A 23,244-nucleotide genomic window follows, 5' to 3' on the forward strand; every position below is an offset into this window, starting at 1 on the left:
GTCGTTTGCTTTGTTGCCGTTCAGTCGCTAAGTTGTGTCTGACTCTGCAACCCCATGGACTGCAGCATGCCAAGCCTCCTGGCCTCCCTGTTGTTTGCATTATTACTCTTTTAAGTCATCCATGTATGATTCATATATTTTTGTATGTATATTTACAAATAAAATTAATTTTAAAAAATTTTTAAATGAAAGAAAGGTGAGGAGAGGGTTAACAACTGACGTGAGGCTCCGCAGAAAAGAATAAATCTTTGACCTCAGGCCTCACGCCTTCACCAGCGGTGGGCAGCTCTGTTATGGCAGAAGCACAGCGTGGTGCCCAGACGAACAAGTAGACAATGAAAGAAAGCGATCCTGTGATCTTACATCCTTGGATAGTCTTGAATTCCACGCAGCTGTTTCTGGACAAAGGGGCATTCTGGAACTGGAGTCTTCTCCCTCGGGATTGATGTCCGTGTCCTTTATTACCTAAGAGTGCCGGGTCTTTGGCTCCAATGATGAAAGCCAAATCACAGGCTGCCGTGGACAGAAAGGCTCTTTGTGATTTCCCGGTGTGTGCAGAGGCCAGCGGGGCAAGGCACCCGGGCACTCCCACCACCCCACTCAGATCTCAGGGGCGCCATGGAGTCCAGCTTCTCCACGTTGACCTTGGAAGCCCCAACAAGCCACTTCAAGGAGATTACCTCCATTCTATTCTGCAGCTTTTTCTGGGTTTCCACAAGGTGGTTGTCTGGACATAACGCATACTGGCAGTTCATCTTAACAGAAAACAGAAAAAACAGACAGTCCGATCAAATCCCCACCCAAAGGAATTCACAGCAGCTGCTTTCAGAGGGCCTAGAGCTCCTTTCAGTCAGCCAGCCTGTGAAGGATCTGGGCTGGGGCAGGAGGCCTCCGGGGGTGCAGGGAGGGCCAGATAAATGCAAATTCTCACCAAGAAGAAACACACTTCCCTTTGGTACCTCCATCATGCTTTTGTGGGCTGCACTATTCCAAATGAAAACAAAATTTTTAAACAATGACAACTGCCTCATTTTAGAATTATTTTTAAGTTTGAGCTGATCATTGATATTCTTATATATTTGAGATACACCAAACACTCAGTGTGGTGACCCATGAAGGACATGCCATGTGTTATGCCTATTCCACACCCAAGCTCAGCTACAATCATATCCACATAGACTGTGAGACAATCAAACTATCCCAAATGAATCCTTTTCTCCTTTTCTCTCTTCCCAGCTCTTATCTGGTGCATGCATGTGTTTCTGAATGGGGTTACTCATTTGCTTGGGCTGCTGTAACCAAGTTAGTCGCTCAGTCCTGTCTGACTCTTTGAGACTGCATGGACTGTAGCCTGCCAGACCCCTGTCTATGGGATTCTCCAGGCAAGAATATTGGAGTAGGTAGGCATTCCCTTCTCCAGGGGATCTTCCCGACATAGGGATCAAACCTGGATCTCTTGCATCACAGGCAGATTCTTTACTGGCTGTGGCTCAGTGGTAAAAAACCCTCCTGTAAATGAACAAGCCGCAGGAGACCTGGGTTTGGTTCCTGGGTCAGGAAGATCCCCTGGAGGAGGAAATGGCAACCCACTCCAGTATTCTTGCCTGGAGAATCCCCACGGACAAAGGAGCCTGGCAAGCTGCAGTCCAGAGGGTCACACAGAGTCAGACACAACTGAGTGACTAACACTTACTTACTTAACCAAGCACCTTAAACTGGGAGGTTTAAACAACAGAAATGTATCATGTCACAGTTCTGGAGGCTAGAAGTCTGACTGGGGTTTTGGCAGGCATGCCCCCCACCCCCACCCTAAGGACTGTGAGAGGACACTCTGTTCCAGAACTCTCTCCTTGACGTGTGGGTGGTCATCTCCTCCGTGTCTCCTCACATCATCTTCCCGCTGTGCCTGACTGTGACCTACTCTCTTCTCATAAGAACACCAGTCACACTGGATTAAGTCCCCACCTAACGACCTCATTTCAACTTCATACCCTTTAAAGACCCTACCACCAAATAAGGTCACACTCTGATGTACGGAGGGTTAGGACTTCAACATCTGAACTGGAGACATGGGCACAAATTTGACGTTTAACATAAAGCTTTGTTGAAATCCCCTTTTGAACCATTGACTGATGCATTTAGGGCACAAGCAACTTCTTCAAGGCCGGAAGCTCAAAGCAGTCACGTGCTCAAGTTGATGGAAAGACGTGGATCTAGTTGAAACCTTAAGAGATATAGAAAAAGCTCTTCCCAAAACAAGATATTGTTTTACAGTGTATGTCAAGCCACAGAGGTTTTGTGTGTGAGAGACAGCAAATCCATTACCTAATTGCATTTCCTTGAAACATGCAATTTTCCTTCTTTTCCATTGACTTCATGTTCTATATTTTGCATATGTATTCACAAATCCACATCTCATGGGACCTACATTTAACCTATGCCATGACTGTTTGGTAGTGCAAATGGCATATTCCATATTCTTGAGCTGTCCCGGGACTAATTGGTTATGTCCCATCACACACTCATCAGGAAGTGAGGGAATGAAGTGAGGGAATGATCCCTCCAGGTCTTCTCTCAGCTCACCCTCTTCTTTTCTTCTTGCATAGAGATATCTGGCAAATATATTGCCATAGAGAAGGAAGTGGTGTCAGACTTGATGGCTGCTACTCTGTTGAGCACCCAGACCAGGGCTAGAGTCCAACAGCTCATGGCCACATGCATCCCCTGCCCCCGGCAGACTTCTGTGTGGCATGATGGACCACCCCTGGTCCTGGTAGAACCAAGATGAACAGGTGGACCTGCCTCTCTCTTTTGGGGATGCTTCTGACTTTTGGTTTCTTTCTACCTAAGAAAGGCTAGAGTTCACCTGCAAAAAGGTAACCAGGGTAACTAGAACTGAATACTGTGTCATCTGAGAAGGAGTTGAAGGAACCATCCTGGAGAATGTTAAGGAGGCACCTTCGAAGAGCTGCCAGGGGCAAGAGATTGCTGAGTAGTACTGGTAGAAGTTCTGAAGAACTGAAAGGTCAGTACAAGGTCACATTGTTACAAACGTGAGCTGTCTATACAACCTGCCCTGTAAGCAGAGAACTTCAAGTCACTGAAGTATGGAAAGAAGCATCAGTAGATAGGTTTGGGGAATTTGAATCCTGGTTCACCTCTTTCTGGAGCTTCCCAGGTGGCACAGCAGTAAAGAATCTGCCTGCCAGTGTAGGAGACATAAGAGACAGTTTCGATTCCTGGGTTGGGAAGATACTCTGGAGGAGGAAATGACAACCCACTCCAGCATCCTTGCTGGGAGAATTCCATGGACAAAGGAGCCTGGCGAGCTATAGTCCATGGCATCGCAAAGAGTCAAGACACGACTGAGTGACTGAGAACACACACATACACATCACTTCTTTCTAACCATGAGACCTTAGGTAAATTACTTTACCTCTCTGAACCAAAGTCTCTGATCTGCGGTAGATTCTCAAATATTAATACACACACCCTCTTCCTCAATCCTTTCCTTAGAGTCACAGGTACTAGAAACACTAACCTCCATCCCTCTCACTGAACAAACTGAGATAATCCAACATCTCAGCATGGGTGTTTGGCTTTGAGTGTAGGGACAATACCTGCCTGAAACTGCTCTGGGTGACAAGTCAGAACCACAGGGCACAGGTTTCACGACCACTGTTCTTCCTTTCCTACCCGAAGGGAACCAAGATTTGAGCACCAGTTATCACATAAAACATTCAACTCCGTCTTGCTGGTAGTTTAACCATGTTTAAATATTTCATAGAGAACATTTTTCTTTGAAACACTGTCTTGTCTTGCTTTTTAACAGAGAGTGACCTGAATTAATGTGGAGAGGCCAGAATAAAGAGCAGAAGAAATAAATGCAAGGCAAGCTTTGGGGCTGAAACAGCTGAATGCAGTTCAGGACTCAGTTTGTTGGCTTGTCCTCATATGTGGGATGTCCAGGCACTGCCTTTTAGCACTTCGGAGAATTCCCTGACTGCATGGGTGCTGATTAACTCATACACGTGGAATCTAGGAAAATGACACAGATGAACTCTTTCCAAGGCAGAAACAGAGGTGCAGACACAGAGAACAGACATGTGGACACAGCAGGGGAAGGGGTGGGCGGGATGAAGTGGGAGAGTGGGATTGACACATGTATACACTACTGTGTGTAAAACAGCGGGTGGGAAGCTGTCGTAAGGCACAGGAGCTCAGCTCAGTGCTCTGTGATAACCTAGAGGGGTAGGTGGTGGGGCCGGGGGTGGGAGGGAGGTCCAAGAGGGGACAGAAGTATGCAATGGCTGATTCATTTCATTGTATAGTAGAAACTAACCAAACACTGTAAAGCAATTATATTCCAACGACGACAAAAAGCAGTGGCACAGTGGTAAAGAATCTGCCTGCCAACGCAGGAGATGCAGGACATGCAGGTTCAGTCCTTGGGTTGGAAAATCCCCTGGAGAAGGAAATGGCAACCCACTCCAGTATATCTGCCTGGAAGTTCTACGGACACAGGAGCCTGGGAGGCTACCGTCCACGGGGTCGCAAAGAGTCGAACACAACTGAGCATGCACACAGAAAAATAGGCAGGGACATATACACACACGTATATTCAACTTTCGTTCTGGGGTAACTTGGGTTGCTTTCAAAAACATCGATTCCCTGTCTTCCTCCTCCAGGGCAGGAGGACACTTCTGTATCCCTCATGGGGCTACAGTCACATGACTTGATTTATCCAGTGAAATGCAGGCAGACAGAACAGGGTGCCTGGTCTGAGTCTGGCCTTAGCGTCAGCCTATGTTTCCTCTGCTCCCCTGCCCCTCTGCCGTCGCCCTGAGAAGAGCACCCCCATCAGATCCCTGCTGGCCCTCTGCCTGGCCCCACAATAACACTCGTGAAGCAAACCTAAACCCGACTCACAGCCAAGAGCCAAGCCCAGCTGGGAGATTAACTCACTGGCCAACAGTGACTAAATCTCCAGACCTGCTTCACTGCTTGGAAGTCAAGGGCTGGAGCTGAATATTCCTCTAGTCACATGGTTATTTCCTCTGGCAACCAGCCCCCATCCTGAAGCTCTCTGAGGGCCCACTCAGAGTCACCTCACTAGCATAAACCCAGGAATGACTAAAAGGGGCTAATTATGAACATCAAAAGATGCTCTTCTCACCCCTACTACTCAGGAAATGACAAGAGCTTTAGGAGTTCTGTGCTAGGAACCAGGGATGAGGGCAAATATACATTCTCATCGTATCACTATATGCGTAGATTTTTATAAATATAATGATGAAACCATCAGATAAAGGAGGGCTTCCCTGGTGGCTCAGATGGTAAACAATCTGCTAGTTTGGAATGAAAGCCACAGCAGAGAAAAGAGCCAGCTCCCAGGGATGCAGTGATGGTGCTTGCCAACACAGCAGAGCAGTTAATCTGACCCATTCTTATTTCTCCTGAAAGGGTAAGGTATGAGGGTGAGAGCCCAAGACTGAGCCATGACCCCAAAGTAGCTGTTGAACTAACCCATTTCTAAAATTCCATTTTCTTCACTGACCTTAAAGGCTTTTTTGATTGTCAATCTCAATACAGTTTACCTGCGCTGGAATCCACAGTTTGGGGACATTAAATCCCAGATCTGCCTTTAATTAACATGGATTGAATGTTCACCTGGGGCTTGTCGGAACTTTCAGGGGATGAGTCCCTGGGATGATCTTGGGCCTCGGGTCTTGAGGTTCACAACCGAAGCAAAAGCACCGATTCAATAACAACCTCGTGCTGCCAGGCCTGTGGTCTCTCTCCCTCACTTGTGAATAAGGAGAAAATGAAACCTCTGCTGCTCTATTGCTGCTTCTGGAGAACATGCAGGTTCCAGAGGCTGGTGAGAGGTCCCCAGGGGACAGATTGGCTGGAAAATGTCAGAATCCTATGTGGCTATGAATGGGACAGAAAGCACAGCTCACACCTGTGTGGGGTGGAGACTGTGCTCCAACACAGTGGCCATGCAGTCCTAAGGGAGTGGGGCGCCTTCTCAGGGCGACTGTAGCCGGCTTCACATCCAGGGCCAGGCAGCGGGAATGAAGAGCAGTGTAATGGGAACAGAGCAAAACATTGAAAAGGGGGCAGTAAGAGGGGCTTCAAAATGTGCTGTTTAGTGCCTATGCTTGGTTTTTGTTGCAGTAAGCAGGAGTTCTTGAATCCCTCTGGCGTGCAAAACCAAATGGAAAAAAAAAAATTCACTCACATTTTATACCATGATCTGAATATAGCTATGAAGGGAAAGGACAGGACACCCCACAAGCCTCAGTTTCCCCAGCCACAAAATATAAGGATTTTATCTAAATGTTCCTCACAGTCTGCCACATCTGGAGAGCAGGAAAATGATAAAATAGTAATGTGTATATCAAGAAAAAAATGACATTAGCAAAATATATTCATTTTCTACTGCATAACAAATTACCACAAACTTAAAACAACACCCATTTATTAACTTGCAGTCCTGTAGGTCAGAAGTCCAGCATGGCGTGGCTGAATTCTCTGCTCAAGGTCTCCCAAGGCTGCAATCAAGGTGTCAGCCAGGTTGAGTCACTGTCTGGAGGCTCTTGGGGAAAATCCGGGTTCAAGCTCACTCTTAGTGTTGGCAGGATTCAGGTCCTGTGATTGCAGGACTGAGGTTCCTGTTTTCTTGCCACCTGTCAGGGGGGCATAGCCCTCAGCTTACAGAGGCTGTCCACATTCCTTTCTATGTGCTCCCCTCCAACATTAAGCCAGTTACAGAGCATCAAACCTTCTCATGGTTCGAATCTCTGATTCCTTTAACCTCTGACCTCTGGATCTGATGTAAAGGCTCCTGTGATCAGGTCCACATGAATGATCTCCCTCTTAAAGTCAGCTGACCCAGTATCTTAATTATGTCTGCAAAATCCCTTTTACCACACAATGTAACATAAACACAGGCACATTAGCTCATCTTATTCAGATCTGCCCACGGACAAGGAGAGAAGATAATACAAGGGAGAGGGTCTCTGGGGTTCACCTTAGAACTCTGCCTATCAGATAGATGCTTCTGCTTCCCCCAAAGTGTCACGGTCCTCCATCTGCCCCTGGTCTCCTAGAGATCTCAAGACTCCAGTTCCATTTGGGCGACTCAAACTCAACTCACTCCTTGTCCTGTTCTAGTAGGCCTCCTCTTGGCTACTAGTCAGCTGACCTGGTTAAAAAACTAGTCCCTTTGACCATCACATTTGCCTCTTTAATAAAGGAGTTGAAAGGATAATGAGCAAGAGAGAGACTGGACCCCAAACTGGCTCTAAGAGACATACTGGTGGAAGCTTCAGGCACTTTGGCAAACTGGCACAAGAAATGCATTAGGGGGCCCTCCCCATTCTGGGTAAGGCCCACCCTGCCCACATTAGACTATCAACTGGAAGTAAAGTATATGAAGACTGGAGTTTCATTCCCATCATCCACCATCTACCCAGCCTGGACAACGGAGTGGACAAAGGCTTTCCATAGGTAATTCTGGCCTACGCTCTGCTCCATCCACATTCACACTGAGCAGATTATTCTGGTCGCTCATCAGGCTTGCAGTTTCACCGCTGAAAACCTGGGGAAGGTGTTCCACCAGCAGATGGTTTAATGTGCAAATCAGCCTAAGGAAACTACTTTTGGGGATAGATGCTTCAGCCAGCATTCCACAAACAGTCATGGAGCACCTGTTTCTTGCTAAATTCTGTGCAGCAGGTTTGAGAAAACAACAATTTCCATCTGCAATGTGTCCACGGGCCAGGCCTGTCTGCTATGTCCATAAATAAGCCAACCCCCAAAATAATATGAGCTCCTGATCTCCCAAGGAAAAGATCCAAAATAAAAGGCTGGGGCCAACTTAAATGTACAGATCTTTATGGATGATGTTGCTGTTACAGAAAATGTGTACTTCTAATGTTTCATTTATAAATTGACCTTTCCATGTAGCTTAAAGATCTCATTATAAAAAAATACATTAATTTGGGGACATGACTCATTTCGACTCTTACATACTGTACTAGCTCAGGCTGTTATCACAAACCACCATAGTTCGGGTGGCTTAAGCAACATTGATTTCTCACAGTTCTAGAGGCTGGGAGGTCCAAGATCAAGGTACTGGCAGATCAGGGGCCCTACACCCAGTTGGCAGATGGTCCTCTTCTTGCTGAGTCCTTACAAGGAGGGGACAGAGATGAGGCCAAGCACTCATGTCTCTTGCTATGAGGGCACTAATCCCAACATGAAGGCTCCACCTTCATGACCTAATTACCTCCCAAAGGCTCCACCTCCTAATACCATCACACTGGGGCTTGGAATTTCAACATATAAATATGTAGAGGTCGCAAACATTCAGTCCATAACACATGCCATGAAACAATTTTATCAGGCTCTTCACATTTGTATTCTATTACACATCAGTGTAACCTCTACCATGAAAATGACCTTTGGAGTCACCTAACTTGGCTGAATATTTTTGAATCCATGTTTCATGCTGTCTCTGAACTTTCAATTTAAGTCACAAGTAACCTTGGTATAGAAACAGTCATTACATTTGTCATAACTTCTTGTTCATACTATAGGTGTATATTTGTGACCTCTAGGACACATTGACTGCATGGCCTTTTAAGCAGCCATTTAAAGCTTTTTACAACAGCATCCAAAGTTGGCATTGTGAAGTCCCTTCATTCAGGTCTCTGTTCAAACGTCCCTTCTCAGCAAGACTTTCCTTAACCACCATTTCTAAATTACACCCTCTGCCCCCAGCTACCCGCTTCATCTGCTGCTTTTTTCCTCCATAGAACTCATCTTCCAAGACCTTATGCTACCCATGGGGCAGAAATCTTATCTCTTTTGTTACCATCTATCCTCATAGATTAGAACTGTTCTGTTAAAAGTATCAAATACGTAATGGATTGATACTGACTTTTAAATAAAAGAATATTTCCAGGAGTGATCACTATATTAAATCACATTAGGTTATTGGTTATATATATAATTTTATTATTTATGTGCAAACTTTATACATACATGAAATTAATACAGATATATAAATATGAGTGTAATATAACTATGAGTGTATTTTTGTTGTTTAGTCGCTAAGTTGTATCTGACTCTTTTGTGACCCCATGGACTGCAGCCAGGGTCCTCTGTCCATGGAATTTTCAGGCAAGAGTACTGGAGTGGGTTGCCATTTCCTCTTCCATCAATATATAAAATTTTATATATATATATATATTTCCATTAAGTAACACCTACAGGCATATAAAACCATCGTTAAAGTCATTTTAGGCTAATACATTTTCTTTTAAAAATATTCTTATGGAAAAAATTAAAATTTAAATAGTCACTGAGAGAGCACCATATAACACAAGAGAAGAGTCAGGAGTCAGTTTTTGGAAGGGTGGGGGGATCTCTTATTTCAGTCCATATGCAGGTACAGAGTAGTCATTTCTACACCATGAAAAGCCCATTTCCCAGTCTTCTATTTTATCTAAGTGCTTTGCTGTCTCAACTTCCAGGACAATGTCTGTTTTCCCCCATCTCTGTGAAACGACTCTGTAAACAGTCCTTTCATGATTCTTTTTAAAGTGTGTCCCTTAAACACAAAAGCCCTCTGTTGGCCTTTGTCCCATCAGCCTTGTGCTGTTTTAACTCCTCCTGCATACAGATTGCTCCTCTTTGGCCAGCATGCCTAAGCTCCTGACCGAGCTCTGTTTTTCTACTCAGATTCCTCTCTTCCAGGCACCTTCCCGTCCTCCCGCGCACCTGAGAACACACGTCTTGCCCCATTTTCAGTATTCTCATCATTGACTCCATTCTACGCCCTCCTCTGGGGAACATTACTTTTATTTTTATTGGGCACATTCTTGCTTTATGACGTTGTGTTAGTCTCTACCGTACAACGAAGTGAATCAGCTGTACATATATACGCATGTATCGTCTCCCTCCTGGACCTCCTTCCTACCCGCCGCCCACCGTCCTGTCCCTCTAGGTCACCACAGAGCGCCAAGCTGAGTTCCCTGCACTGTCCTGCAGGTCCCCACTAGCTATCTGTTTTACACGGGGCAGTGCACATATGTCAATTCCAATCTTCCAATTCATCCCCCCTCCCCTGCTCCATGTCTACATATCCATTTCCTACATCTGCATCTCTATTCCTGCCCTGCAAATAGGTCCATCTGTACCACTTTTCTAGATTTCATATATGTGCACTAATACACAATATTTACTTTTCTCTTTCTGCACTGTCTAAGCTCACCTACCAGCATGAATTCAGATCCCTTGATAAAGTAAATACAGCAATGAACAGATACGGTAAGAGGACGGGAAAGACATGTACACAAAGAGAGAAATAGTAACTGTCACATAGACATGGATCACATCTTGAGAAGGAGAAGTCCTGAAGACCTGGTGGGGAGGGGCTGCTGCTGGCAGCAGAGATCATGTCAAGCATTCGAAGCCTGGACTTCTGAAAGTGCCCACATGACCTGCAAGGTTCCACCACTGATTCCCATGAAGAAACCCACTAGGATGTGTAAAGCACAGTGAACTTGAAAATCAAGGTAGCCTTTGTTCGGTCTGTTGTATATTCACACAAGCGATTGGGAGATGAGTAGCCGCAGCCCTTCAGGGTCATGAGCAAGAGAACTAGGGGTCCTGGACTTTATGGAGATTGAACTAAGGGATAAAGAGAGAATGAAGCAACACACACCCCCCCCAAACCTACAGACCTCAATTATCCACTTCCCAGTGGTCTGTAGTTGGTCACAGACACTTCATAAAGTTAATCCAACTGATTCTTGCACAGAGAATAAAAAATTTTCCCTGGTCCCTCAAAAAAAAAAAAAAAAAAAACCTAGGAAACAGGAGAAATAGATGTCACCCTTTCCTGCAAGATGGAAAAAGTTGTATCTCCTAGCCCATGGAGAAGAACCCACTGCTATGAGAGAGAGAAGAGGAGAGTCAAAGCAAACAGCCCCCGCGTCCTCTGAGAAGAAGGCTCTATTTTGCTTCCTGATTTATGATTTCATGAAACGACATCCTGAAACACTGTTTGGTTTCCCCTCTGTTTAGTTTCCATCTGTAATGCAAGAAGACAGCTGTAGTTAGAGGGAATGAAAATATTCTGTCATTTTCTTCTCCATCTCAAGTTTTTCTTAGGATGAGTTGCCTCTGCAGTTTGTGTGCAAGGATTTTTTTCCAGAAAAACTTGAGAAAAATCTCCATTTGTAAACTTCTATCACACTCAAAATGGCATATAGACTTCTTCAAGAAAGTAAAGCTATTTTGATGTTTAAAAAAATAGTGGCATTTTTAGGTATTTTTACAATTACATAATCTCTTTCTACTTGTGTTTCTTTTCTCTTTTTAAAACATTTTCAAAGAACAATCTGTTCAGAAAATAGTTTCCCTTATTCAGGCATAGTTATGAATTGGTAATAAAGCCCAGTACCAAGATTACATCTGGAGCTAGAAATATGTTACAGGCAGTGATTTACAGTCTCGTGACAACATAATTTATACAAGGAGCAATGCTAATTTCCATGCATCCTGATTTATTTCATTAATAATTCTTACAGGCAGTATATTCTGTTATTACTGAACTTACTTTAGATCAGTAAGTTTTCAAATTGGCTTATGATCAATTCATAAAAATACTGAAAGTAATCAGATCCATAATAAATTGTTCCACGGAGTGAGATATAACTACTATGTAATCGTATATGGAGATGATATTGGTTTTAATCAGCTACCCAAAAAAGGGAAAATTTATACCATTCTCTGTTTAATTTAGATTATAAAATTCACTAGGGAAATCAAGGAATCGGATAGCTGATAGTTCTTAATAGCAATTGCAGTAAAACACATTTCACTGCTTGAAATTTGTGAGCCTCAATTAATCATGGGCTCAAATAGTTTTTAAAAGTGCTTTATAATCCAAATATTACTATCTCAGTAAGACACTCCAGTGTGTTTATTAATCCATATCTACTTGCATACCCTCCTCGACCTTCAGTCACATGCCTAACAGCTCAGCAGGCTTCAAGCAAGATGCCAAAACTCCTGCTCTAATTGCGTAATTTTCAGTTATTCCACACTATTTCTTCCCAGAGAAGCATTAAAAAAAATAATAATCCCCTGCCAGTTTAGTCTCCCTCTTAATGACAATTGACTATGCATTCATTACATTCTGAGTATTTTATAGCCTTTTCCTTTAACTTTCCTCTTTAAAAATATTGCCTTTCCAGTCACTACTCCTTTTCTATTTTCTAAAATAAGACAACCTCCTCATTAAACACTCCAAGATAGATGTGAGTCTGTCCTCTAGAGAAGAGGATGCTAAGTCCTCTCCCGTGAGCTATTCCACTGATTAATCCCCATTTCCCCTGCATCCCTAGAGTCTCCACCCTCAGAGAATAAGGTTTCTATCCTGTCTGTCATGGTCCTCCCAGCACCTAGAAGGTGCATAGTATTTAGTAGGTGAGTGAATATGTCACCTGTTAAATAACAGAAATTCAACCAGAAGACATTTAAAGATCTAATGGACTTTACTAATCAAGTAATAAGCAGCACCCCATCTAGGAGCTCCAAGGAGTTATACAAAATGGAAGATTTTTATAGCAGAAGGGGGAAAAGAATGGATGGTTTCAGGCTTAGGAACCTACCTACAGGAGATGGAAGGGGGCTTAGCAGGCATGTTACTGATGCTGACCAGACAATTTCAGACTGACCAGTTAAGACTGCATTCCTGGGGGAGATTATAACTGCATTCCGGTTGAGAATCAAGTCATGGGGCTTGCTGACAAAGGGCTTAGCACAAGTGACTCCATTTGAGAACCATTATTTCTTTTCTAACAATTCCCCTCTATCAGACTCTCAGCTTAACTGAGAGATGTGAACAAAATTTCTCCATACATCATGTGCATTTGTTTGATCCCCATGACAGTCACAGGTCACAGCCTCAGGTTTAGAATCTTTAAGTCTGTCATTCCCTTTGTTCCTTTTCTGTTGTTCTAGTCTTAGTGAGCTCACTTGCTTGGTAGTGAGCAGCTCCAAACACACATTTAAAGTTTTTGAGAGAATACAAAGCACCAGGGAAATTATTATGATTATAATAAGCAGGATAATTCCCAATATGTGGACTGCACTTTGGAGCCATGGTCCCCAAGACCCAAACCAATCAAAATCAAATAAGTCAAATAAAGACCCTGTTAAAGAAGTCACCTTTTTAAGCCAAGTGGTTTGCTCAGTGATCTTAATGTAACTGAGTTTCAACTTTCCCAGAAGTGTTAATCCAAGTGTAGCAGGTGATGCTGGCCACAGCACAAACATTTCCTGGCTCAACTAGAAGATAATCAATGGCTATCCAAGGATCAGGGCTTTCTAGGGGGTTTAGTGGTAAAGAATCCACCTACAAGGCAGGGAATAAAAGAGACACTGGTTCAACCCCTGGAAGAGGAAATGGCAATCCACTCCAGTATTCTTGTCTGGGAAATCCCATGGGCAGAGAAGCCTGGCAGGGGTCGCAGAGTCAGACATGGCTGAGTATGTACACATACGTATCCTATGATCAACACCAACTTTGACCAGAGAGCCTAAGGATTTTTTGTTGAGCAATCATTGCTTTAGTATCAGATTCTGCAATACCTTCAAGTTAAGGAGGGGTTTCTGACCATATTCTCATTTACATTTGCTCCTAACCAAGGAAGTAGGGATCTCTCAAAGGGAGCTTATTTTGAATCGTGAATGCCTCCCAATAATTCCATTTGAATCTGTCACTCAGGACTGGAAAAGTGACAGCCACAGAGGCCAGAGTCAGAAGACCAGACAGGCAGTTTTTTTCTGGTTACCCTTGTTTTGTGTCCCTTTCTTTGTACAGAACCTGGAAACAGAGCTCCCTGAGCTCTGGGGTTGTTAACCAGAGACAGGGAGACAGACCAGAGGGCCTCTAACATCTGGACAGATCAGGGTTTTTTGAGGACAAATTTAGCAATTGGAAAGCTTAACCCCAAAGCCCTTAGCAATGGTCTAGGAGATATGATGATGGCATTATTTTTCCAGGCCAGTGCCAGAGTAAAAAAAGGAAAGAAAGAAAAAGGATTATTTAAAGAAGTCTTGATCCAGAGTCTTAGGAAGAAGCAGTCTATGCTGACATCAGCTGTTTCTCCTCCGAGTCAATTTTCTTTCTAGCATCCTTATAGGACCAGATGTCAAGTGGAGCCTTCTTCAGCTGTGAGATGTGTATCCACAGCTCGAGTCCACAGCCAAATGACATTTGGCTACCATTTGGGTAGTGAGGAGGACCTGGAATGTGTATGCGCTCCGTCATTCAGCCGTGTCTGACTCTGTGACCCCATGGACTGTAGCCTGCCAGGCTCCTTTGTCTATGGGATTTCCCATGCAAGAACACTGGAGTGGGTTGCCATTTCCTACTCCAGGGGGTCTTTCTGACCCAGGGATCGAACCTGTGTCTCCTGAATTTGCAGGCAGATTCTTTACCACCAAGTTACCTGAGAAGTCCAGACCTGGAATAGTCCGTTCCAGGAAAGATTTTAGGGAAGTCTTTATTCTTACTGATTGCAAATCAGAAGTGTAGAGGAAAATGAAAATGTTACTTTGGACAGTTATAGCCAAATATTTGAAGAAACTGGAAGATTTCAGAATCCAGTACAATTTACAAGTATGTAATAAAACTCAAGACAATTAACAGGAATATAATGCAATATAGACAAGGGTGTAAGCATCATTTTTCTCTCTACTATTATTCCCATTTCTTTATTTCCAAGGATCATCACAGTAAAACAAATGTGTTTGTATTAAATGTGGCTTAGTTATTTACCTAAGTGCAACAAGACTTGTGATTGACTCTCTAAGCTCTTTTTAAAACTGCTTTGCTGGGACTTTTTACCAAGAATCTCAGAATTGAACACTTAAAAACCTTTTGGGGCCAGGAAGCCAATCCAAAGTTCAGCAGTTCCTTAAAACTGTTTGGTCATATCTGAGTCTATGCATATATCACTCAGATATAATATTACAGTCAAAGCCTTAGTTCAGTTCAGTTCAGTTCTGTCACTCAGTCGTGCCCGACTCTTTGCGACCCCATGAACTGAAGCACACCAGGCCTCCCTGTCCATCACCAACACCCAGAGTCCACCCAAACCCATGTCCATCAAGTCAATGATGCCATCCAACCATCTCATCCTCTGTTGTCCCCTTCTCCTCCTGCCCTCAATCTTTCCCAGCATCAGGGTCTTTTGCAATGAGTCAGCTCTTCACATCAGGTGGCCAAAGTATTGCAGTTTCAGCTTCAGCATCAGTCCTTCCAATGAACACCCAGGACTGATCTCCTTTAGGATGGACTGGCTGGATCTCCTTGCAGTCCAAGGGACTCTCAAGAGTCTTCTCCAATACCACAGTTCAAAAGCATCAATTCTTCGGTACTCAGCCTTCTTTATAATCCAACTCTCATATCCATACATGACCACTGGAAAAACCATAGCCTTGACTAGACAGACCTTTGTTGTCAAAGTAATGTCTCTGCTTTTTAATATGCTGTCTAGGTTGGTCATAACTTTCCTTCCAAGGAGTAAGCATCTTTTAATTTCATGGCTGCAACCACCATCTGCAGTGATTTTGGAGCCCAGAAAAATAAAGTCTGACACTGTTTCCACTGTCTCCCCATCTATTTCCCATGACGTGATGGGACCAGATGCCATGATCTTAGTTTTCTGAATGTCGAGTTTTAAGCCAACTTTTTCACTCTCCTCTTTCACCTTCATCAAGAGGCTCTTTAGTTCTTCTTCACTTTCTGCCATCAGGGTGGTGGTGTCATCTGCATATCTGAGGTTATTGATATTTCTCCCGGCAATCTTGATTCCAGCTTGTGCTTCCTCCAGCCCAGCATTTCTCATTATGCACTCTGCATATAAGTTAAATAAGCACGGTGACAATATAGAGCCTTGATGTACTCCTTTTCCTATTCGGAACCAGTCTGTTGTTCCATGTCCAGTTCTAACTGTTGCTTCCTGACCTGCATACAGGTTTCTCAAGAGGCAGGTCAGGTGGTCTGGTGTTCCCATCTCTTTCAGAATTTTCCAGTTTATTGTGATCCACACCCAAAAAAGATGTCCTTTTCATTATAGGGGGCTGGAATGCAAAAGTAGGAAGTCAAGAAACACCTGGAGTAACAGGAAAATTTGGCCTTGGAGTATAGAATGAAGCAGGGCAAAGGCTAATAGAGTTCTGCCAAGAGAATGCACTGGTCATAGCAAATACCCTCTTCCAACAACACAAGAGAAGACTCTACACATGGACATCACCAGATGGTCAACACCAAAATCAGATTGATTATATTCTTTGCAGCCAAAGATGGAGAAGCTCTATACAGTCAGCTAAGAAAAGACCAGGAGCTGACTGTGGCTTGGATCATGAACTCCTTATTGCCAAATTCAGACTGAAATTGAAGAAAGTGGAGAAAACCACTAGACCACTCAGGTATGACCTAAATCAAATCCCTTATGACTATACAGTGGAAGTGAGAAATAGATTTAAGGGACTAGATCTGATAGACAGAGTGCCTGATGAACTATGGAGGTTCATGACATTGTACAGGAGACAGGAATCAAGACCATCCCCAAGAAAAAGAAATGCAAAAAAGCAAAATGGCTGTCTGAGGAGGCCTTACAAACAGCTGTCAAAAGAAGAGAAGTGAAAAGCAAAGGAGAAAAGGAAAGATATACCCATTTGAATGCAGAATTCCAAAGAAGAGCAAGGAGAGATAAGAAAGCCTTCCTCAGCGATCAATGCAAAGAAATAAAAGAAAACAATAGAATGGGAAAGACTAGAGATCTCTTCAAGAAAATTAGAGAAACCAAGGGAACATTTCCTGCAAAGATGGGCTCAATAAAGGACAGAAATGGTAGGGACCTAACAGAAGCAGAAGATATTAAGAAGAGGTGGAAAGAATACACAGAAGAACTGTACAAAAAAGATCTTCATGACCCAGATAATCACGATGGTGTGGTCACTCACCTAGAGCCAGAAATCCTGGAATGTGAAGTCAAGTGGGCCTCAGGAAGCATCACTACAAACAAAGCTAGTGGATGTGATGGAATTCCAGTTGAGCTATTTCAAATCCTGAAAGATGATGTTGTGAAAGTGCTGCACCCAATATGCCAGCAAATTTGGAAAACTCAGCAGTGGTCATAGGACTGGAAAAGGTCAGTTTTCATTCCAATCCCAAAGAAAGGCAGTCCCAAAGAATGCTCAAACTACCACACAATTGCACTCATCTCACATGCTAGTACAATAGTGCTTAAAATTCTTCCAGCCAGGCTTCAGCAATACGTGAACCGTTAACTTCCTGATGTTCAAGTTGGTTTTAGAAAAGGCAGAGGAACCAGAGATCAAATTGCCAACATCCAATGGATCATCGAAAAAGCAAGAGAGTTCCAGAAAAACATCTATTTCTGCTTTATTGACTATGCCAAAGTCTTTGACTGTGTGGATCACAATAAAAGCCTTAGTAAATTAGCCAATGTTTCTAACCACATCCTCTTATAAGGATAATAGATTTCTATTGAACTTAGATAAATAGCTAACTATACTGCCATGAAAATAATACTCAAGAGCTTCTGAATTTTGGAGGGATCATGTAGGGTGAAAAGTCAATGTGTCATCTTTGTTTACAACAGTATATTTTACCAAATTACCCTTAGCTTTAAGGGAAAAGAGAAAGGGCTTCCTTAAACCTGGAGAAACAAAATATTAAGGAATTCATTCAGTCCCATGTAATTAATATTTGTTTTGATTAAATCCAATTTTTTAATTATTCCTGGAAACTCTTACCCAGTTCAGTTTTATGATTTTAAAATTATTGAAAACCATACTTGTTAAGTTTATCTGATCAGATGGCTAAAGCTTTTTGTAGGCACTTAAGATTTATATCTGTCCTTGACAAGCAATCTTATGGAAACTGTGGAGCAGTTTGTATTTTTTAAAAAAAACCTCTTCCTTTTTTTTTCTTTTAGTCTTAGGAATTGAGGATGATCTGGGTTAGAGTTTCCAAAGGCAACTGGGTAAAATGTTTAAATCTCAAAGGATATATACAGTGAAAGAATGTATGTTTCCCCAAGAGGGACTTTGAATTGGTTCTGTAGTTACATTTGTCCATTCTCATCAGTCCTCATGCCTAAATGCTACCTATAAGCACGTGACACCCACAATTTACATCTACCCTAACTTCTCTCAGAAGTGCCTGACCCCCCGTGGCCCCTGCACTTGGACATCCCAGAAGGACTTCCAACTCAGCCAGTGCAGTGCTGACCTGGCCTTGTCTCTTCCTGCTGCCTCTCATCCCACCTCCACGCAGATTAGAGCTCTCCCTTAAAGCCCCAGCTTAATAAAGCCATCATTTTAATCAGTGACGCTTGTCATTTTGGAAATAATCTCTCTCCTCTGAAACACCATAACTTTACATTTGCATCTTTTCAGTCCTTGTCACTCTTTACCTTGTTCTATAGTGATGAAGGGTTTTTTCCTCCCCTTTTGGACTGTAAGATCTTTCATAGATTCACGAATTTTCTGACAAAATGTATTCAGTGTTTTCCACATGGAAATGTTAGTTGCATTAATCAATGAATCAGTCAGTCTGAGAGAGGGAAAGAATGGAAAAGGAGAACAGCCTATTTCACAGTCATGGTGTAAGATTTACAAAATGCCTTAGACTTGCTTTCAAAACCTGATGTCTCCGTAAGATCCCATAGAATTTTGCTGTACTCAGAGAATGATCGAATTACTGACAAATGATATTTTTAGAAACCACATAGCCCAGAACTTTTGCAAAACCTTTAAAGTCACAAGATATTTGTGTATGAAAATTGAATTTTACAAACTTGATCAAGAGATAAGGTTTTAAAAACAAACATATGAACACAATATATACATAACAAATAGTAAGAAATTGATACCATCTTAAAGTCAATAACTAGTATTAAGGGATTTGAATTTTTATATTCATATATTCATTCATTTAATACACACTACTGTGGTATTTAATATATACCAGGCATTCTTCTACGTGCATTAAAAATATTATTTTCCTCACAACAATCTAAAAGGTATGTATTATTGACACCCATTTTATAGATGAGAAAACTGAGGACTTCTTCCAGGTCCCAGGACTGTTGAGTTGTAGGATTAAGATTCAAACTCAGTCTATCTGATTCCCAAGTCCACACTCAAAACCAACAAAAACTGCCTCATTTACCATTATTACTTTTATCATTATTATTAGAAAAAATAATAAAATGACAACTATGATTTTTTTAAAAGCCTTGAGGATAGATTTGTGAATGCTCTTTCCTTTTTCCTCAGGCTAACAAAAGAGTTGAATTAAAAACTCTTGATGACTATAACTGAAAACATTTATACTGTTTCCTACTGTGATCTTCGATCACTCTTGATTAAAGTTTTATGAGCAAGAAGAGTAGAAAGGCATTAGATTAAGAAATTATTTCTTTACCATCCTTATGATTTAGAAGAACATTCACAAGCTCATAAACATATTTAAAGTTTTAACTCCACTCGTAAAGTAACCATGAATCCTTGTCAAGTTTCTCTGGAAATCAAGAGCTCCATAAAACACTCTGAACACTGCTACTGTTCATTCCCACTATCTCAGGGCAGAGAGCTCTAAACCATCGTGGAAAGATTCATGAGCAACTGAGGGAATGGACCGTGTCTTGTTTCTCTCTGCAGCTCAGTATATACAGAGCTGTGCCCAGCTTAGTATGAGTTCATTGAAGGTTTCTTGAGTTAAGTTCGGCAACTTATTTTATTTATGATTTTTCTAAGGTGCTACAAAAATCTCGATTTAGTACTATTCAATGTCTGTTTGAAAAAGGATCTCCAAGAACAGGAAGGAAAGCAGAACCCAAAGGCGATGAGCCCTTACAGAAAGGGAAGCCTCACTGCCAAAGCCACGGGCTTCTCCTCCCTGTAGGGTACAATTTATTCTTTTATATCATCCAATAACTTGCCAAGCGGCGCACCTAAGCTGACCAACTGCCATGGATTTCTCACCGCTGACCAGCGAAAGGGAAATGGTCACCCAACTCTCAAGAGCAGAACAAAAATGGAGCCCAGAATTTCTCTGGGAAGAAAGAGACCATGTCTAATCAGCAATTACAAGAACTGTCCCAGAGGTACATATCTTAGGTAGCCCATTGGAGGTGAGGGGCAGGCACAAAGGAGTGACCTAGGTATGTGTTCACAAAATCAGTTCACAAAATCACCACCTGGGGTGTGTGTGTGAGAGAGACAGAGAGAGAGAGAGAGAGAGAGAGACTGGGTGAGGGAGGGCAGAGGAGGAGAGAAAAGAGGGAGCTCACATATTCACAGCTCATCTAGATGGCAGATTTCTGCAGATTTCTTGAGACACCATGTTTCCAAAAAAAGTCCTCTCCTATACATTGTTGAGGATGAAGCTCTACAATGAGACATAGACACTTTAACAATGAAAGGGGCTTCAGCATTTATTCAATAACACGGTTTTTGCAGATTATGCTATAAGAGCAAATTATGACCCAACCAAAATCAAAATTACATTAGCACTAGTAGGACCAGAGCACACGGCCCTAGGAAGACAGGAAAGGTAGCAACCATGTGGTTTGATTCAAGCCCCAGCCCTCTTTCTGGTACATTTCAATCCATCTTTTGTTTAAAAGCAAATACCCTTGACAGAAGGAAGACCTTAAGCCTTATCCATCATTCTCGTGCAATATTTCTAAGCCTCAGGCATTCCCTTACTTCCTTGCCAGTTTTTGCTCCACCTGTGTACAATTTGTACTAAATTCATGTCTAGCACTTTACCTGCAGCAGAGATTGCCGATGTGTTCTGCTTTCCATTCTGCCCTTTTCCTTAAGGTAATAGAGTGCCCTGCACCACTCTGGCTGGGAATCAGACAGGCAGCCTCCCTTGCAGAAGAGCACCGCCATGTGACATCAGAATGTAAGCAGAAGTAACAGATACAACCTCCACCTATTGAAAGGAAACCCCTTGCCATGAAGGTCCCCTTTCCCCCTTCTGACAAGGGAGAAACAGCAAGATCATCCAGCAGCTTCAGTCCCTCAGAGGAGCATGATGCCAGAGAGGATGACAAAGCAACCCAATGGGAAGAATCCAGGCTCCTAAATGAGTTCATGGACCTAAGTCTGAGACAGCTTTATTGGAGATAAACAAACTTCTCTCAGATTTAAGATATTTATTTCGGGGATCCCTTTGAGTGCTATTGTGACTTATAATAAGAAACGTGTATTTGGTCTTCATCTCTGTTCCTGGCACAGAGATCTTAAAACCTTGCAAGTTCCTGCGACATGAGCCTGTGAGTGTCTTCTGTTATGTCAACAAGGTGACTTTTGGAAAGTCCTTGGGCCAGTAAAAGGATGAGGAGCAAAGAAGGAGGGGCTGGTTGCCAGGAGAACCAACCATGTGAGGTTGGAACTTCCCCACTTTCTGACAGCTGGGGAGGGAAGAGGGGCTAGCTGGATATTGAGTTCAATCACCAATGGTCAATGTCTTAGTCGACTGTGCCTTTGCAATGAAGCCTCCTTAAAAATCCACAAGGAGGGGCTTCAGAAAGCTTCCAGGCTGCTGAACACACGTATATTTTGGGGGGAGTGCAAATATGCAGAGAGTGCAAATATACCCAGAAAGCATAGGAGCTCCAAGGCCCTCTCCCCATGTGTTACTCAAGGCACCTCTTCCTTCTGGCTGACCCTGAGTCAGATCCGTTTATAATAAACTGGTGGGGCTTCCCTGGCAGCTCACTTGGTAAAGAACCCGCTTGTCAATTCAGGATTGACAAGAGGCCGAGGGTTCGATCCCTGGGTTGGGAAGATTCCCTGGAGAAGGAACTGGCAACCCGCTCCAGTATTCTTGCCTGGAGAATTCCATGGCCAGAGGAGCCTGGCAGGCCATATTGAGGTCGTGAAGTCGGACACAACTGAGTGCACACAGTGTGCACACACACACACACACACATGCACACACACACAATAAACTGGTAATCTGGTAAGTGAACATTTTTCTGAGTTCTGTGAGCCATCCTAATAAATTAATCAAACCGAAGAGGGGTCACAGGAACCTCTGATCTATGGCGAGTTGGCCAGAAGCACCAGTGACAACCTGGACTTACTGTTGGCATCTGAAATTCGTTGGGAGGGACAGTCTTGTAGGACTGAGACCCTAACCTGTAAGATCTGACACCATCTCCAGGTAGAGAGTGTGAGAACTAAGTTAATCGCTCAATAGTGTTGAAAAAAGCACAGTGTACTTTGTTAAAGCAGCTTAACTTTGACCCTACCTAAGGGCTGGAAGAAGCACAAGCTGGAATCAAGATTGCTGGGAGAAATATCAATAACCTCAGATATGCACATGACACCACCCTTAAGGCAGAGAGTGAAAAAGAACTAAAAAGCCTCTTGATGAAAGTGAAAGAGGAGAGTGAAAAAGTTGGCTTAAAGCTTAACATTCAGAAACATTCATGGCATCTGGTCCCATCACCTCATGGGAAATAGATGGGGAGACAATGGAAACAGTGTCAGACTTTATTTTTCTGGGCTCCAAAATCACTGTGGATGGTGACTGCAGCCATGAGATTAAAAGATGCTTACTCCTTGGAAGGAAAGTTATGACCAACCTAGATAGCATATTAAAAAGCAGAGACATTACTTTGCCAACAAAGGCCCGTCTAGTCAAGGCTATGGTTTTTCCAGTGGTCATGTATGGATGTGAGAGTTGGACTGTGAAGAAAGCTGAGCGCCGAAAAATTGATGCTTTTGAACTGTGGTGTTGGAGAAGACTCTTGAGAGTCACTTGGACTGCAAGGAGATCCAACAGGTCCATCCTAAAGGAGATCAATCCTGGGTGTTCATTGGAAGGACTGATGCTAAAGCTGAAACTCCAATACTTTGGCCACCTCATGCGAAGAGTTGACTCATTGGAAAAGACCCTGATGCTGGGAGGGACTGGGGGCAGGAGGAGAAGGGGACGACAGAGGATGAGATGGCTGGGTGGCATCACTGACGTGATGCCATGAGTTTGAGTAGACTCCGAGAGTTGGTCATATACAGGGAGGCCTGGCATGCTGCGAGTCATGGGGTCTCAAAGAGTCAGACACGACTGAGCGACTGAACTGAACTGAAAACAACATCCTA

The sequence above is a fragment of the Cervus elaphus genome, chromosome 27 (assembly GCF_910594005.1).
Source record: "Cervus elaphus chromosome 27, mCerEla1.1, whole genome shotgun sequence".
Lineage (NCBI taxonomy): Eukaryota > Metazoa > Chordata > Mammalia > Artiodactyla > Cervidae > Cervus > Cervus elaphus.